We start from the raw sequence: 7087 nt of genomic DNA on the forward strand, positions 1-7087 counted from the left end.
AAACGGTTCTCCCAACATTGGAATAGGAACAAGTGGAGCACACGGAATGACTTGATTCGGTTTGCCAGCGATCTGACAAGTGCGGCAAGTGCGACAAAATTGTGTGACATCAGTTTTTAATCTAGGCCAAAAGAAATGTCTCAAAATTCGGTGATAAGTTTTTTTAATTCCTAGATGTCTCGACAGGTCGTGATCATGAGCTAAAGATAGAACTTGCTGTCGGTAACATGAGGGAATCACAATCTGATACACACTACTCCATTCAGCATCCCCAATCTCCGAACACCATTTACGCATCAATAAATCGTCCTCAACGAAAAATGCAGCTTTTCTCTGTTGAGCTTTCTCTGTGAAAACAGCAGCAGAAAAACACTTCTGGAGACTTTTATCTTGTTTTTGAGCAACAATAAGTCTCTCACGCGTCACGCGCAGATTTACACTCATAGTATCTGGAACATGCACATTCTCAACAGCTCTAACGTCATCAGATACAACATCATTGATAAAAACAGGTGCGATAAAAGATGTAGCCAAATCATCAGCATCCGCTTTACGAGCTTGGGCCCGCTTCACTACACAAGTCGAAAAAGTTTCTGGATATGACTGGGATAACTCATCAGGCTGTTCGAGCGCCACTGGATTGTCGAGGACTTCCAGCAAAGGCATAATTTTTCCACCGGCTAAATCATTGCCCAAAATAATTTGTACCCCACTCACCGGTAAACGTTCACGAACAGCTAACTTCACAAAACCCGTACATAGTTCTGATTCTAAGTGAATTTGATGCAACGGAACTTGAACGAGACCCATCTCTATGCCCTGTACTAGAACATGACTGCCACAAAACGTTTGCTCCGAGAACGGCAGTACATCAGCACTAATAAAGGACTGCATGACCCCAGTATCACGGAGCATCTGAACTCTTACCCGTTCCTCAAAATTCCCCGTAACGGAAATTAACCCTTCCATCAGAAAAGGTACATAACTGGAATCAGGCTTGCCGTTACACTCAATTTTTTTTAGAATCAATCCGTTTCACAAAACCAGCACTCTTAGGTACAGAACTTGACTGTTTTCGTTTCAGTACAAAACAATCGGCAATTAAATGGCCAGGTTTGTGACAATAAAAACATTCTCGATCTTCCTTTGATTTTTGGGTACCTGATTTTGGTCGAGATGGACTACTCGAGCTCACTTGAACAGCAGCTTTCTCAAAACGCGCAGCAGCAAACACATTTTTATGCGTCAATGAAAACTCATCTGCCAGAACGGAGGCTTGAGACAAAGACGTTACTTTTTGTTCATTCAAGTAAACAACAACACGTTCAGGAATACAATTCTTAAATTCTTCCAAAAGAATTAACTCCCGCATGTCTTTTAAATCATTCACTTTACTAGATGTACACCATTTGTCAAACAAAGTGCCTTTCTCCCTTGCAAATTCAACAAAAGTCTGACTAGAATTTTTCTTATGACCCCTAAAACGCTGTCTAAAAGCTTCAGGCACCAGCTCATATGCACACAAAATCGCAGCTTTCACTACTTCATAATTCACACTATCCGCTAAGGACAATGTAGCACAAACATCCTGAGCTTTACCAGTCAGCTTACACTGCAGCAGCAAAGGCCAAACCTCTTTAGGCCAATGGAGTGTGGAAGCAATCCTCTCAAACACACTAAAATATGAGTCAACTTCTGTTTCTCGAAACTGCGGCACAAGGGAAATATGTTTACTGACCTCAAAGGTGGTTCTCACCAGCCCAGCCCCTGCCGAAGCATCAGCGGGCGGTAAGGTTTGCACAACTGGAACAGGGGTCACTTTGGCTGCATTCAATTCAAGTTCACGCAGCTTAATCTGCGTCTACGCCTCTATTTCGAGTCTGCAAGGAAAGTTTAACACTCTACAAGGTTAACACTATAGATTAACACTCTACAAGGAAAGTACTGAACATGGTCACTCCACCACTCACATCAGCAGTAGATAATAACTCGGGAAACAATAAGAATATAAAGTATCCCGGACGAGCCCCCATTAAATGTTACGATCCTTTTAAAGTCTAGGAGATGTTACGCAACATTTGTTTTATTAGTACTGCTGATGGATGAATACGGTGGAGAGGAAACCATGACAGACTCAACTTGAAGAGAAACAAACTGGATTTGTATTGTCACAAAGCCGATGCCACTAGTTCCAGTTCGGATGATCAATGGGTGTGCTATTTACAATGTTTAAAGAATAACAAAAATCAAATAATAGGAAAGAGAACCAAAAAGTGGCGCCAAAGAAAAGAACAGAATATAACAAAACAAGCCTTATACTAAACCTAAACCTAACCAAAGGAAAAGGTGAAAAGAAAACCGAAATCTTCAGTGCATTCGGCACCTAAATAAACTAACTATTAAACAAAACATACACAGAGTGGCGCTCAATCCTAACCTAGTGTATCTAACAGATAAACACTACGGGCATTATGTATACCGCGGCATACTGACCTGTCGTTCTCTTTCCCAGAGAGAGTCGAATTACAGGACCCCACAGCGGGTAAAAAATACAGACGGCCCGGCGGCAACAGTTCAAAAGCAGAGGCGAGAAGACGCCTCTTATTCTTAAGATTATTTTTCTTATTTAAGGCTCTCTCTTCATAGATACTTTCTATACTTTGTTATGCAGTCCCTTTAGGGATTATGGCAGAAAATAGCTATTTAAAGTAACAATTTTTATGATTTAATGCAGAATAATGATTTTATTCATCAAAATGAACTCGGTCCCCAGTCGGATGGTAATGAACGATAGCAGTTTGGCTGCTTTGAACATTTCTTGCCATCACAAACACTGTAAATATTTTGGAGGTCACTGATTCTTGGGAATTTGGATAAAACAGGTTTTAATTTTGAAAATAAAAAGTTAGTTAAATTACACAATCTGCAAGTATATAATTATAGACCAAGGTCTTGGCTTTTCAGCAATGTAACGGTGCAACCTCCTCATTTTGTATTTTTTTTTCATAAAAGTTATTACTTTGTTTTTGTTAACACCGTCAGACACAATAAAAAGCAAATTATTTTTTATTTATTTGGTCTAATATGTATTTAAAGTTTTTAAATTCTTAGTACACATATATGCTGTTAAATTGTTGAATATTCACTTTTGTTAATTTTTTATACTGTTTCACGTGTACTCCTTTTAAAGATCTAACATCGTAAAACGTTTACTTTAAGCCTAAATAGAAAAAAGTAATGTTTTTTTATTTAACAAACATATTCTTGTATTAAAAGAGACTATTACTTTAATAACTCAACACTGAAGAAACATACTGTAAGCATATTCATTTAAAACGAATAAAACTCCCTCTGACGGTGGTGACTTTAGAACTGACGGTGGTGACAGTGGCATCATTACAACATACATTTCCAAACTTTATACCACTCAGTCAATGGCTCCTTGCTTAACAACTTTATTTAACTATTTGGTCCAAAACATAACAATCCTGGCTTTTTGATCCTGAACTTGTTCCCATTGCTGCCATTTAACATGGTGAATGTTAGATTTGGTTAAATGTTGTCATGCCATTTTCATTTGGCTTTAGTCATTGTGACGTAAGCCAAATGAACATGGCATAATAGTGAATTTCAACCCCAGGGGTGGCAGAGTGGCTTGCCAAGGAAAAGACAGATGCTCAGAGAGGCTTACAGTGGAAATACACATGTGGGGGTCACCCAGAGGGGGAACCATGCACATGGCGGCACCTAGCCAATCGCGAAAGCTGCCGGAGGCATAACTCTGGCGTTGACGTCAACAGCGCTGGAGGAACTCAGGGCTTGTGAGGCTCACCTGAGGAGAATATCGCGCGTATCCAGTCCGTGGAGTGGAATGGCGAGCAAGTGAAGACACCTGTGCGGGTCCTAGTACTGGCTGGTTGAAGCGAGTACACGGGAGGACACTGGCTCCATTCGGAGATTGTAGAATCTGGCGAATGTGTTGGGTGTCGCCCAGCCTGCAGCTCTACAGATGTCTGTTAGCAAGGCGCCATGCGCTAGAGCCCAAGAGGAGGCCACACTCCGGGTGGAGTGCGTGTACTGGACAGAGCAGTGCCAAGGCTGGGTCTGCTTCCTCCAGGGGCAGCGCTTGCAGGTTCACCACCTGATCTCGAAAGGGAGTGGGCACATATCCAGGCCGGGGTCTCAGGATCACGTGAGAATTGGCCGGCCCGAATTCTAGGCATGCTTCGTCTACAGAAAATGCATGCAGGTCCCCTACCCTCTTAATGGAGGCCAATGCAACCAGGAGAGCTGTCTTAATCGACAGGAATTTAAGCTCCACTGATTGCAGAGGCTCAAAGGGAGCACTCTGCAGGGCAGTTAGAACCACTGAGAGGTCCCAAGAGGGAACGAGAGGAGGGCGAGGAGGATTTATTCTCCTCGCTCCTCTCAGGAACCTGAAGACCAGGTCGTGCTTTCCCAGAGACTTACCTTCGACTGCGTCATGATGTGCGGCGATAGCGGCAACATACACCTTCAGGGTGGAGGGAGACAGCCTTCGCTCCAACCCATCTTGCAGGAAGGAAAGCACGACACTGATCGGGCATTTTCTGGGGTCTTCTAGGCGAGAAGAGCACCAGGAGACGAAGAGGTTCCACTTCAACGCTTAGGCATGTCTAGTGGACTGCCTCGTCCCGTCCAGGAGCCACACGTGGACGTTCCAGAGATCGCCATAGGATGCCCCGTCCCTGAGAAGGAGGTCCTTCCTCAGAGGGATTGGCCAGAGAGGTGCTGTCACGAGGAGTACAAGTTTGGAGAACCAGGTCCGGCTGGGCCAATGAGGCGCAACCAATATGACCTGCTCCTCGTCCTCCCTAATCTTGCACAGGGTCTGTGCAAGAAGGCTCACTGGGGGAAACACATACTTACAGAGGCCCTGCAGCTAGCTGTGTGCCAGTGCGTCCGTGCTGAGGGTGCCCTCGGACAGGGAATAAAACAGGTCGCAATGGGACGAGTCATGGGAGGCAAACAGGTCTACCTGTGCGTCCCCAAACTGATCCCAAATCAGCTGAACCGACTGGGGATGGAGTCACCATTCTCCAGGAAGAGGCTGAGACGTGAAAGCTAGTCGGCTGCATAATTCAGGGTTCCCGGAATATAATGGCTCGAAGCGACCTCAGATGCTTCTGCCTCCATAAGAGGAGGTGGCGGGCGAGATGCGTCAAACGGCGTGAGCGTAGACCACCTTGTCGGAAGATGTACGCCACTGTCGCGGTATTGTCTGATCGAACTAGAGCAACGCATGGAAGCGTTGGCATGTCGTAGGCAATCGACATGCCAAAAGGCGTTGGGGTCCTGTCCAGGAGCCCGCAGCAGCATGTCCATTGCACATGGCACCCCGGCCCGTGGAGGAGGCATCTGTTGAGACAACAACATGCCTGGAAACTCGTTCTAAGGGCACTCCGGCCTGTAGAAAGCTGAGGTTCGTCCACGGGGTGAAGGTCTGGCGGCAGGTCGGAGTTACTGGTACTCGGTTCATGCCCACCTCGGGACTCGATCGTGAAGCCAGAGCTGAAGCGGTCTCATATGAAGCAATCCGAGCAGCGTTGCTGCGGCTGTGGATGCCATGTGCCCCAGGAGCCTCTGAAATAACTTCAGTGGAACCGCACTCTTGCCCTCGAACTGTCTAAGGCAAGTCAGCAGTGACTGCGTGCACACGCTTGCTTGTAAGCTGCGCGCACATGGCGACCGAGTCGATTTCCATACCGAGAAAAGAGATCTTCTGCATGGGGCAAAGTTTGCTCTTTTCCCAGTAGACCCGAAGGCTGAAGCACTAGGTCCCTGTGTTCGCAATCCTGGTCTCGAGAGTGAGCTAGAAACAGCCAGTAGTCGAGATAGTTCAGAATGCGAACCCCGTGTTGCCGAGCGGCACAAGGGCTGCCTCGACGACCTTCATGAAGGCGCGAGGAGACAGGGCTAGCCCGAATGGGAGAACCGCATACTTGTATGTCCGCCTCTCGAAAACAAACCGAGGGAGTGGTCTGTGTCGAGAAAGAAAGGAGACATGGAAGTAGGCGTCCTTCAGGTCAATCGCTGCAAACCAATCCTGTGGCCGCGCACATTCGAAAGTTCGTTTGGCCGTGAGCATCTTGAACGGAAGCCTTTTTTGAAGGGAACGGTTCAATACACGCAGGTCCAGGATTGTTCGAACCCACCGGTTTTTTTGGGTACAATGAGGTCGGGGCTGAAGAAGCCGGACTTCATTTCGGCTGGAGGGGTGGTCTCGATCGTACCCTTCGCCAGTAGGGTGACGACCTCCGTACACATGACAGGGGCATTGCCAACCACCACGGTATAGCGGATTCCCCGGAGCGGGGAGGAGACCGTGCGAACTGAAATGCAAAGCCGAGCCTGATGATTCTCATGAGCCAGTGGGACAGATTGGAAGCTCCAAAACTGAACCAGCGGGGTCATGTGAACCACAGACATACCCACGATGGGGAAGCGAGGCGGATTGACCGGCCCAGACGTGGGAGGTGGAGCGTCCCGATGTGGGGGCACGGTCATATGCCGCATCCTGAAAGAGGAAGGCCAGGGAAGGACCAGCGTTCCACGGGGGCCTGCTCTTTCAGGGGTCTGGCGAGAGAGGGGGACGAGAGTGGCGAGGCTCGTAAGCGGCGCACACTGTCATTCGTGCCCTCGGGGGCTCAAAGATGGGATGTCAGTTCTTTGGAGAAGAGGTTCTCCACCGGGGGGAGGAGTGGCCCTGCAACCACTTCCTGAAAGAACTGCAACCCACCTCTGAGCTGCCCGTAACAGGAGCGCCGTATCGCCTGGTGTTCAGCAGGCTGTGGGACTGGTACGGGCAGAGTCGCCTTCCTGCGACCAACTTCACGGTGCGGCCCAGTGCTGCTGGGGCCAGGCGGGAGGGGGCGGAAGTCGCAGGAGGGCGGGTTCGGCGGCAAGCGGACTGAGGCGTCTGAGCCGGCGGCTGGGTGGCAGCAGCTGGCCGCGGGGTCAGAACATGTTTGGTAGCCTCAGTCTGCTTCTGGGCGGCTGAGGACTGTTGGGCAGAGTCCTCGACCGCGGCGCCGAAGAGGCCAGTCTG

Source organism: Rhinichthys klamathensis, unplaced genomic scaffold (genome assembly GCF_029890125.1).
Source record: "Rhinichthys klamathensis goyatoka isolate OS25496 unplaced genomic scaffold, OSU_Roscu_1.1 h1tg000103l_1, whole genome shotgun sequence".
NCBI classification, from domain to species: Eukaryota; Metazoa; Chordata; class Actinopteri; order Cypriniformes; family Leuciscidae; genus Rhinichthys; species Rhinichthys klamathensis.